We start from the raw sequence: 12,297 nt of genomic DNA, 5'->3' as shown, positions 1-12,297 counted from the left end.
GCCGGAATTACAGGCACGCGCTACCATGCTCGGTTGATTTTTTGATATATTGTAGAGATGATGTCTCGCCAAGTTGCCCAGGCAGGTCTCAAACCTGTGGGCTCAGGCAATCCACTCACCTCAGCCTCCCAAAGGCGCGGGATTACAGGCTGAGCCACCGAGCCCGGCTTCTTTTTCTTTTTTTAACCCCATTTTCCTTTCCTATCTTTCTTTCTTTTTCTTTTTTTTAACCCCAAACATATCCTCCTCATTAAAGTTTCTCAGTCTTTTTTCTCACTTGTGCAACTGGCATTTTAAAAACTTACTTTGCTCAGAGTCGTGATGGGGCTAGAGATTTATGGCAAGGAAAGAAAACACATCTTTTAAGGACCCACCAAGCTGAAGCTGGGAGGGGTGATAGTTCCTGGGCTGCTTCCAGCCAGCCAGGTTCAGGGACAACTTGTTGGCCAAGAGTCATCCCAGAGATGGGGTCATGGGCAGAGATCTGTTCCTATCCATAAGGCAAGCGGACATCAGCCTCTGCAGAAAAATACGTGCTTCCAGATCTCCCTCTGTTTCCTCATCTTGCAAAGTGGGTGTTGAGAGGATAAACAATCAGCAACAAAAGCAACCCCAGTTATGGAGCTGCTCCTATGTGTCAGGCCCTATGCTGTAGGGTGGTCTCTCACCACTCCTCACTGTACCCAGTGCCCAGTGATCAGATGAAGAAACTAAAATCAGGGCTCAGGAGCCTGTAGTTGCTGGTCCAAGGCAGCTCTACTCTGTAGGCTGAAGCCAGATTCAAAGCTGGCCCTTCCAGATTTTGTGGTCCGGGGACTGTCTCCGCTGACCCTGGGGCTACTCTAAGACATTACAGCCCACCTCTGTTATACACCTGCCACCTGGGATTCTGGAGGTCACTCTGCACACCCCCTGGTTCCGGGGAGGTGAGTGCCACCCAGCCATCCCTGCTGAGTGATCCCAGCACCTCCCTCACCCCTTCCTCCAACTGCCACGAGGCATCCAGCAGGCATGAAATAAGAACAGCCATCCAGGTTCCCTGATATGCTCTCTAGTGTTGGTGTCCTGCCCCACCCCTTCTCTAATTGAATCATAATAACAAGAGAGTAAATTGTGTGTTTAATGGACATCGTAGCACAAGAGGGTCTCTTAAGGCCAGCTTTAAGCCTTGCAGACAGATTGACAATGAGGGACACAGGATTTGGAATTAATCCTCAGAAAAGTAATTTTCAAAGGAGTAGTTTTAGTCCCTTCAGGGGCCAGAAAGTTCTCCTGGGGCCCATGAACTCGTCCAGAAACACCAACCCTCCCTCCTGCTCCCCTGGGGGAGAGAGACACAGTGCAACTGACTGCATTTTTAAGTATGACCGAAGGGTTACTTGCTCATAATCCACTGAATGAGTTATGCAGGTTACACATTATTTGGAATGTAGAAACAAACATTAGCATTCTTCCCAAGGGTCTTTTCCTCTTGGAAGATGGGCACAGGCGGAAAGGAGGGGGAGTGATTTGCAATCTCTTCCATTGTGGCTGAGTGAGCCGGGGTATGTTTGGGGTTAAAAAAAAGAAGAAAGAAAGAAGGAGAGAGAGAGAGAGAGAGACAGAAAAGGAAAATGAAGACCCAGAGAGGTGCCATAACTTGACCAGCATAACACAGCACGTAAATGCCAAAGGTAGGGTTTGGCTGCCCCAGCGTGGATACGCCAGGGACTGGTGACAAGCTCAGCTCCTCTAGCTCAACTCCTCCCTTCCCCATGCCAACAAAAGGGAAATCAGTTCCTATTCCTGGCTTTTCTCTGCCAGCCCAGAGAGGCCGAGTGAAGAAGAAATATTTCCGAATACGCTAGGCTGCCCTTTTGCAACAACTGAAAAGCATTGCCAAGCTTGCTCTTGAAGCTGTGGGGGTGAGACCTGGGTCCTTTGCTGGCTGTGGGGTTGGTCAAGTGACTGTAGGTGGGAGGGCAAGGAGATAATGAAGCTATTACAATGAATATTGATGCTTTATCTTAGTACAAAGTGAGAGACCACAAAATACCTCCTCCAATCCTTCTCACCACCCCTTAAAGCACTAGCATGTAGGCTCACAGTAACTCACTGAAGCAGAGATTTTTCTACCCGTTTTATAGATGGGGTAACTGAGGTTTAGAGAGATTAAATAAATTGCCCAAGGCAAGACACTTTGCCTCACTGATCTTTGGGCTGTCCATCTCTAAAATGGAAATAATTATACGTAGACCTTTAGTATTTGTTGAGGAATGAGAAATCACCTAAGCTACCTGACACACAGTGTGGAAGTTGCATTTCCCAAAGATGGTCACATCAACATACATCCCATCCCATGTGCTGTCTTCACAGTGTGACGTTGATACTCCTCAATCAAGAGGGGCATTTGTGTCTCCTCCCCTTCAACCCTGCAGGGGTCTGGAACTGCCTCACCAATAGAATGCAGCGGCGATGCCACTGAGTGATTTTCAAGACTGAGTCACAGACAGGGGCATAGCTTTCACCAGGCACGCTCTTGGGACACTTCCCTCACGCCAGCCACCATGCTGTGGGAAGCCAAGGCCCCATGTTCCAGCCGACAGCCCGACTCAGCCCACAACAGGCATCACTCACCAGAGGCAGGAGTGACCAAGCCAGCAGATGACTCCAGCCGCAGCCTGCCAGTCTCCCACCTGACACCTCACATGCAATGAAGAAGACAAGCCACCCTTCTGTGCTCTTTCTGAATTCCCAAGCCACAGACTCTATGAGTAGAATAAGTCGATGCTTTAGGCCCCTGCATTGCAGGGTATTTGTTATACAGCCATAGTAGCTAGAACATGCAGCCATAGTAGCTAGAACACATCATAAGAGATTCTGAAGGGCAACTGCACTTTTGCAGGTGATGGTGGTAGTCATAAGCCAGTGGGCATTAGAAAGCCTGAGGTGGCCGGGCTTGGTGGCTCAGCCTATAATCCCAGCACTTTGGGAGGCTGAGGTGAGTGGATTGCCTGAGCCTGTGGGTTCGAGATCAGTCAGGGCGAGACCTTGTCTCTACAATAAATCAAAAAAATTAGCTGGGTATGGTAGCATGCACTTTAGTTCCAGCTACTTGGAAGCTGAGGTGAAAGGATCACCGGAGCCCAGCAGGTCAACACTGGGGTGGCCATGAGCATGCCATTGCACTCCAGTCTGGGCAACAGAGTGAGACTCCAACTCAAAAAAGAAGAAAGCCTGAAGTTACTACATGGAATGGTATAGGGGCATGTAGAAATGCTTTGTCTACTCTTATATCAAGTCACACACTACTGCACAAATGTAATAGAAAAACTGTCATTTAGGAGGGTATTTTTGTTTATTAAGCATCTACTATGCCAGAGCATGACCACATAAATATACATACACAGATACATGCACATTCATGTGTGCGTGCATGTGCATACATATACATGGTCATATTCATGCACACATGCATGCAAGTATGCATAGCATGTAAACACATACACATGCACACAAACAAGTACATAGCATATACACGCATATACATATATATACATATACATATGCAAACATATATACATATATACAAGTACGAGGGGGACCCAAAGAACACCAGAATTATCTTTTGGAGGGCGGGTCTTTTATTGTACACTTGTGATTTTGTTCCTCTAGATCAAACAGTCAACCAAAGCTTTTTATCTGGAACTTTTGAGAAGGTTGTATCATAATTTGCAGAAGAAACATCCTGAGTTGTGGCAAACAAGTGACTGGTCCTTTCACCATGACAGCATATCTACCCACATTGCCCTGAGTGTTCTGCAGTTTTTGACCCAAAATGACATGACCCTTATGCCCCACACTCCCTATTCAACCAATCTCTTGCCCTGAGTGATTTTTTTTTTCGTTTCCCTGGATGAAAAAAAAGTTTTCAAAGGGAAGTGTTTGTATGTAAATGGGTGAAACAATAAACAGCAGAAGCACTAAAAGGCATCAAAATTGACAAGTTCAAAAACTATTTTGAGCAGTGGAAATAGGTGTATTGCATCAAATGGGGACTACTTTGAAGGTACTGAGGTTTAAACATGTGAGAATAATACACAATTTTTAATAAATAAATTCCATTTTTTGGCATCTTCCTTCCATTTACATACACACGCACACACACATGTACCCACATATAAACACATGCACACATGCATGTATACATGCACATGTTCATATATACACATACATATACTTGTATACATATGTATGCATATATACATACAAAATCACATATACACATATACATGTATACATGCAAACCAAAAAGAGAATGATGTGTTTAAAAAAGAGAATAATGAAAGACAGAGGAAATATGGGAGATATACATACATATACATATACACATATATACACAAATACATATATACATATGCACATGTACATATATCTGCAAACATATACACATATGCATACATATATACACATACACAAGCTTATATTCATATACATACACACACATATACACACATTCAGATACATGTACACATACACATGCTCATGCATATATATGCACATGTGTACATATAAACATACATGCACATACACATGTGCACATACATATTCCTCTCCACAACCCTCATAAAGGCCTTAAAGCAGAAGACAAAGTGATATGCCCAAGGTCATACCCTTAACATGTGTTTCAACAGAGCCTGGATTTGAACCTGTGCCTCCTGACTCCACAGCTGTCCCGGCCCCTCTGTTAACCCATGACTCCCTTGGGAGCGGTTTTCAAGAGTCTGATGTGTCTTTATGACTGCTATGTCAGCTGCCCTCACTTCGGTCTCTAACCCTTTTCCATGTATTTATTTAAGCCCTTCTGAATCAATATCTCCTCTCTGCCAACACTTGGAGTAATAAGTCCCATAAATCAAATTGGCAACCAGATCTTGAGTCCCTGCTGAGTGTGTCCCTCGCTGAACATTGCAGGGAGAGTGTGTGAGTCACCCTCTGGTCTGGCTAAGTTATGCATTCACACTGGAGTATCTACTATGAGGAGGCTCTGGACACATCACCGCAGTGGGACCAATCAGACAAGGCCCCTTCTCTCTGGGGAAGGGACGTTGGATTCCTAAAACTGCAAAAATGCAAACAGAAAAGAGAACCGATGTGTTTTAAAAGAATGAGAGTAATAAAAGTCAGAGGAAATAATGGGAGATATTCCAGTAGAGTTGTGGACACAAAGTATAACAACGAACTGCAAAAGTAAATGTCAATGTCAAAATTAAATGGCAAGAAAAGGCATGCCAAGGAACATGAGAAGGTCGTTCCCTGCCGTGTGAAAGGGAGACCTCCCTTCTTTCTCCTTCTGACTCTTCTCACCATCTTTCTCTTGGCCTCATTTTTCTTACTTAATGACAAGGTGTTTTAGCCTGCTACTTTGTTATTATAATTGTAAGCAGCTTGGAAATCCTCTTTGAAACAAGGAGGCACATAAATAAATAAAGAGTGCTGCCGCCTGTCTGCCTGGGAAGGTGGTGGTTGTTTTTTTTAATGTCTTTTCCTTATTGCAAATCATCCTGGAGAAGGGCAGGAAGAAGCTAAGAGTGGCCTTGCTTCTTGCTGCTTGGAGACAGCGGCAGACCAGAGCAGCATGTCCTTCCAGATACACAAGAAGGGGGCAAATGCCTTCACCGTCCACAGCGGAGGCTTCCTTGTCCTTGCCTCCTGGTCCTCTCTCTCGTGGGGGGGGGCACTCTGCCCTGGGGCCTTCCCTTACACCCATCCCATCAGCCACTCTCCTTATCTCCTGAACCGGCTGGACTTTCTGACTCAGTATCCTTGAAGCTCTGTGATCATCTCCCTCCAGAGCCCGTCCTCTCCTTGTGATTTAACATATATTCATACGCATCCTCCATTCACACATTTCCCTACAGGAGCAGGAGCTAAGATCAGGGACTTCAGCAGTTCTTATTCACTGTCACATCCCCAGCACCCAGAGGAATAAGCAGAGAATCTTGAGGTTGTGCTTCAGTTTTCAAAAATAAATAATTAAACAACGCTTGCTTTTTAAAAGGTAACAGAATATTACAATCATTTTTCCATGCCATAAAACCTTTGTTTTGTTTTGTCTTGTTTTGAGAAGAGGTCTTGCTCTGTCATCCAGGCTGGAGAACAGTGACATGATCGTGGCTCACCACAGCCTCCAACTCCTGGACCCAAGTCATCCTTCCACCTCAAGACTTGAGTTGCTGGGACTACAGGTGCACACCACCATACCTGGTTAATTTTTTTTTCAGAGACGAGGTCTTGCTATGTTGCCCAGGCTGGTCCCAAACTCCTGGGGTCAAGTAATTCTCCCTCCTTGGCCTCCCAAAGTGCTGGGATTACAGACATAAGCATATGCTCAGCCTTTTTCTTTTTCTTTTCTTTTTTTTAATTGACGTATAGTTGTGCATAAGACATTTTTCTGAAACGGTTGTAAAGTTTTCCGTTATGTGGCTAACCCATAACAGATTTCTTCAAATCTATATTGTGGGGTATTTAGAATAGTGATGCGTGTCTGCTTGTTTGTGTTTAGTGGGACAGAATCTGCCTCTGCTGATCCACAGGCCTGCTTCAGTCTCCACTCTCTAACTGCTCCCATGCCCTGATGCCACTTTTCATAAATTGACAGGTACAAGGGAGTTTGTACCTATAAGGACAGAGTTTGGGGACCAGAACTGGGCAATGGAGATGGGAGAGTCATGGAGTGGAAGATGACAGCCGGCTGGCATCTTCTAACTGAGTGTCAGCCCTTAAAGGGCCCTTAAAGATCACCTTGGCTTACATGATTACTTTCTGCATAATATTTTCGATTTGCAAACTAATAGAGGTAAGGTATAGAGAATTTGACAAGTACAAAGAAGAAAATAAAAAATCAATCAAGGTCCAATATCCTGAGAAAACCACTGTCAGAATATTGGTGGCTTATGTTCTAAAGATAGATAACAAATGATTTCTAAAAACAAATGTAGGAATACATTATACAGTTTTAAATATGTTCTCATTTTAGATAGAAACACTTCCCCATTTATGTCATAGTATATTTACAAAATGATGTTTCATGACTCCATAACAGTCTATCAGATAGATGTACCATAACTCATTTTACTGTTTTCCTATTTTGAGATACTTAGGCTATTTTCAAGGTTTTGCTATTATTAACTATTCTCCAATGACGATCTTTGAACATCAGTCTTTGTTAGCCTCTCTGATTATTTCTTTTCAATAAATTCTTAAAAGCCAAAGAGTATTAGCCTCTTAAGGGTTTCTGCTTCTTCTTTTTTCCTGGAATCACAGGATCCCAATAAGATACACACCTCTTTCTACTGTTGACCCATCTGCACTCAGAGAGAAAAAGTGATTTTTCCCAAATCCACACAACTTTGGTGGAGAAGGGGTTGGAACTCAGGTCTGTCTCTACAGTCCTCGTGAGTGTCAGAACCCAGCCTGGAACCCACTGCTCCTGACCCCTATACCCTATTCTTGCCTTATTTATTTTCTCTGGCTTATTTTTACCCCAGTGAGAGCAGCATGATCCAATAGTACTTTCTGTAATGGTGGAGATGATATCAGGTGATGCGGGTGTGTAGTTGTTGTTTTGTGGGTTCTTCAGCACAGAAAAGAATTTCAGAGTGAGTCCAAAGTATAGTGGGGTTTTTTTATTTTTTATTTTTATTTTTTTTGAGTTGGAGTCTCACTCTGTCGCCCAGACTGGAGTGCAGTGGCCACTCCCGGCCACTGCAGCCTCGACCTGCTGGGCTCTGGCGATCCTTCTGCCTCAGCCTTCCAAGTAACTGGAATTACAAGCGCACACTACCACGCCCGGCTCATTTTTGACTTATTGTGGACATGAGGTCTCACTAAGTTGCCCAGGCGGGTCTCGAACCCGTGGGCTCAGGCAATCCACTCACCTCAGCCTCCCAAAGGTGCGGGATTACAGGCTGAGCCACCGAGCCCGGCTCAAAGTATAGTTTAAGATAGAATTTATTAGGAAAAAAAGACACACTCAAGAGAAAGCATGAATGCCTTAAGAGAAAGGATGTGTGTTTGCCTTTGACAAGAAGCTTTATATAATTTTACAATTATGATTAAGCAAATCATGAGTTAGGAGCAGAGAGCTGAAAGTATCAGGTCACGAGTTTTGGTTACCATCTCTCAAACTTTTAAGGTCACAAGAACCTGTTAAATAATGACAGTTACTGCCCAACTAGATTTGGGCTTTTCTTAGAACATCATGTCTATGTTTTGAGTAATTCCCTATTGTTTTGTGATTTACTGTACTGGTAATTTTACATTCCAGTCAACAATGTGGTCAGGTCTGATATACCTGGCTAGTTAGGTACAGTTCATGTATGGATAAGAAAGACATCTGAATGCTTACCCTGTTTCTCAGTTTTCTAAAGTAGACCTGCCTAAGAAAACTTACCTAACTAATGCTAAACTATGTGCTGTGCTAACCATGCCAGCCTCAGAAATGTTCTATTAATTTGAGCTGTTCAATATATATATTAGCAATTAGGCACATATGGTTACTGAACACCTGAAATGTAGACAGTGTGAGTGGAGAACTAAACTTTTAACCTTAATTAATCTAACTTTATTTATTGAACTTTAAAGATGTGGGATACAATTCAGGATTAGGTACGCAAGTGGTCATCATACAGGTAAAGTTTGGGTCTCTCTTTGGTCCCTACTTTGCCAAGTTTGAGATCAGCTACCCTTATTGATATTGTATTTCCCCCACCCCCTTCCTACCCCAGCAGTATCTCGCTACTGTCAATCCCTTTCTTATAGTGTTATGGCAAATGTTCAGGGTCCTCTTGTGAGTTAGAACATGTGGTACTCTCTTCTTTGTTTCTGTGATAGATCACTGATGTAACTTAAGGACTAAACTATAAACTCTGACCTTTTTGTTTTTTCCGTCTCGCCAAATTCCTAACTAAGGGGCCTGGTTAGTCACACCCTATGCAGTCTCATCAGGCAGATGTTTATTACCCCTATGTAATGTGGCTTATTTTCCAACCTGAATCTGGCATAGCATCACATAACAGATAAAGAAAGAAATAAAAATATTTTATGATTCTGCAAAGCCATCTCTTAGGGAAATTTCCCAGGGATGCAGACATTTGATATTTATTCTCTCTCAGAGCTGCCACCTGTGAGGCTTCCTATACATATCAAGATACTTAATCAAACTGCCCCTTATTTTAATGCTGCATTCCCTTTACTGATTTCAAAACTCCTTAGACAGAGGAAACATTTTAATCCACCTATGACCTGCAAGCCCCTGCTAGGAGATGTCCCCTCTTCCAGGGCCAAACCAATGTAAATCTCACATGTATTGATTTATGGTTTTTTTGTAACTTTGTCTTTCTAATATGTATATAACCAAGCTACCATTCACCTATGTGAGGCACTCGTTCTCAGAACCTCTTGGGACAGTCACTGGCTTAGGTCACTCACATTTGGCTCAGAATATTCTTCTTAAATACTTTACAGAGTTTGCCATTGTTTGTCAACAAATTAGTTGGACCTATTGAACAAACATTTCCCAACCTTACGCTCTTCTTGTTTCCTACAGCACACCTCTCTCAGGCAGCACTGGTAAGGACTTGCCTAGCACCCTTTCTTGGAACTCAGCCTGGGGTGGGACTCCAAGTGGCCCTCATGACACATCATGCTAACTGAGACAGAGACATACTCTATATCCGGACCTTGCACCTAACGAAGTTTCCTCAGGTGGTCCCAGAGCTGCCTCTTGCTGGCATTTAAAAAGAGTCCCTGCAGAGATAGTCTTTATAATCCCTTTTGTTTTACATTAATAAAAATGTACGCCTGTCATCCATAAATAATAAGATCACTCCTGCAAAGCTCAGGTCTACATTTACTCTCAGTGTGAATGCTCTTATGAGCTTCACTCGAATCTTCTCTGGGATTTAGCAAGGTCGATTTGAACTGTGCCTTCTCTCAAAGGCACACCATCTCCCAGAAGACCTTGTCTCTAAAGAGAGAAATGTAGGAACATAAACGCACTGATTCTTAAAAAATCATTTGCTGAGTGTTTTCTTCATGCCTAGCACTGCACTAGACCTGGCACGTACCTCACTCTGGCACTTTCATAGAGTTGTTGTAACAGACTGCTGCAAACTGGGAAGTTTAAAGCAACAGAAATGTATTCCTCACAGTTCTGGAGGCCAGAAATTTCAAATCAAGGTGCCGGAAGGTTCATGCTCCTTCCAAGGCTCTGGGGGAGAATCCTTCCTTGTCTCTTCCAGTTTCTGGTGGCTGCAGGTATTCCTCCGTACCATTTCAGTCTCTGCCTCTGTCCTCATATTGACTTGTCCTCTTCTGTCAGTGACTTCTACTCTCCTGTCTCTTATAAAGACACTTATCACTGGATTTAGGGCCCACCCTGGTAATCCAAGATGATCTCAAAATCCTTAGCTTAATTACATCTGCAAAGTCCCTTTTTCCCAATAAGGTCATAGTCAAGGTTCAAGGGATTTGGATATAGACATACCTTTTGAGCCACCATCCAAGCCACTATATTCACCTTATTTAGTCTATATAACAACTTTGAGAGGGAGGTGAATTAGCCAGGATGGATTAACAACTGTAACCACTCAAAGATTGTAATGGCTTTACCCAATAATAAGGCCGTTCCCAGTCACAAAAAGTCCAGTATGAATACTCATGCTTGAAAATCTCTCTTCTCAGTGGTTGCTGGGGAAACCAACCTCCTTCCATCTTGTGGCTGCACCATTTTGTAGCCTTGATGTCACCCTGAAGTGATCCAGGAGGAAACTGGGAGCAGGAAAGGAAGAGGAGCATGTGGATGATTGAATATCTAATGCATAGACACATGAGTCTAGAGGTGGCATGTGTTACTGATCCTTACATCCCATTGGTAAGGACAAGTCACATGGTCTTCCCAGCTTCAAGGAAAGCTGGAAAATGTTGCTTCTTAGCATGAATACCACACTTCGCTGGGTGAAGGGGAGCACCATTCACTTATTCCTCACCATTCACTTATTCACTCATTTTTTAGAAGAGGGATTTGAGGCTCAAAAAAGTTAAGTAATTTGACAAGGGCCACAGAACATTTGTCATAATTCATTAAATGTTTATTAAGAGCCAGCTAGATTAGGTGTCCCTTCTGCAGGTAGGACTGTTCTGTCATTGGAGTCATCAGACTATGTGATTTACTTTTGTGTGTGCTAGGAACACGATTGACAAGATTTGCTGCATGGGCCTCCCTGCTCCTTCCCCACCCCCTAAATACTGCTTTGTCTTTGACTCTCAGATTCTCCTCCCTCTCACCTATGCCTCCAGGAAGTGGGCAGAGAGACCTAGTGTTGGAAGGACAGGAGGCAGAGAGGTAACACAGAGCTAAGAGCTGGAAAGGGAGGAGGTGGCAGAAAGAGAGAGAGAAAATCCATGTGGACCAGATGTCCTAGAAAACTTTCTCTGGTTTGACTCGTGTGGGGTTTTGGAGCAGATTCAGTTTGGAAAATTCAGGAGCAGATGAAAAAGAGACAAAATTGAGTGTCATGATTGTGGGCCTCTTGTATGTGTTTACGGGAAAGCAGTGACTTTCTTTTCAATTTGTTTAAATTCCTTTTGTGTGCTTGACTATACTGAGACTCCATAAACAGATGCTGGGCTATGGGCAGCATGAGCATAGTCCCCATTAGCCCTAGACAGGCCTCATTTACTCCAGTAATCTCCTTTCACTCTTAAAAGCATCCCAGTTTGAACAATAAATTAAACAGCCATCCTAACTTTGGTGGGGGTAGCAGTACTGTCCTTTGAGTGGGTAACTGTCACCCAGAAGGCCATGTGTCATCTGGATGGAGGCCGTGGCTAGTTTATCTCAATGTCTAGGCATAGCTCAGGCGCTAATGCATAGTAGGTGCCCAAGAAATAAATGCAAGAGCCAGGAAGGACTGAACTATAGTTTGAGTTCAGGCCGTTATGCTCCAAATGCCAGGTTCATTCTATGACCCCAGCTCTGGTTCTGGTTTGAACAATGGAGCAATGATAGAGTATCCCCTGGTGTGACTGCCTGCACTGTGTGGACTATGAGTGCCAGAGGGATTCAGAGAGAGGAGACATGTACGACTGCAGAGAATAGCTCCCAAGCTTCAGAGCCTGTGAGGAAGTGGTGGAGTGGGTCTGGGCCGCCCTTCAGAGACCACCATCCTGGTCCTCCACTGGAGGCTGAGACTCAAGTCTCCCCCTGAATCAATTGTGGGCAGGAAATTGATAGCAAAGTCCTGACTCAACACA

The 12,297-nt window shown here is 43.7% G+C and overlaps 1 protein-coding gene across 1 annotated transcript in view; it reads left to right on the top strand.

Annotated features, from left to right (window-relative positions):
* Window positions 1-12,297, top strand: part of KCNIP1 (potassium voltage-gated channel interacting protein 1) — a 399,998-nt gene that overhangs the window by 40,305 nt on the left and 347,396 nt on the right. The window lies entirely within an intron of this gene.

This window comes from Carlito syrichta, unplaced genomic scaffold (assembly GCF_000164805.1).
Source record: "Carlito syrichta isolate Samal-C Ts95f unplaced genomic scaffold, Tarsius_syrichta-2.0.1 Scaffold93688, whole genome shotgun sequence".
NCBI classification, from domain to species: domain Eukaryota; kingdom Metazoa; phylum Chordata; class Mammalia; order Primates; family Tarsiidae; genus Carlito; species Carlito syrichta.
This window is presented reverse-complemented; position numbering and strand designations above follow the sequence as displayed.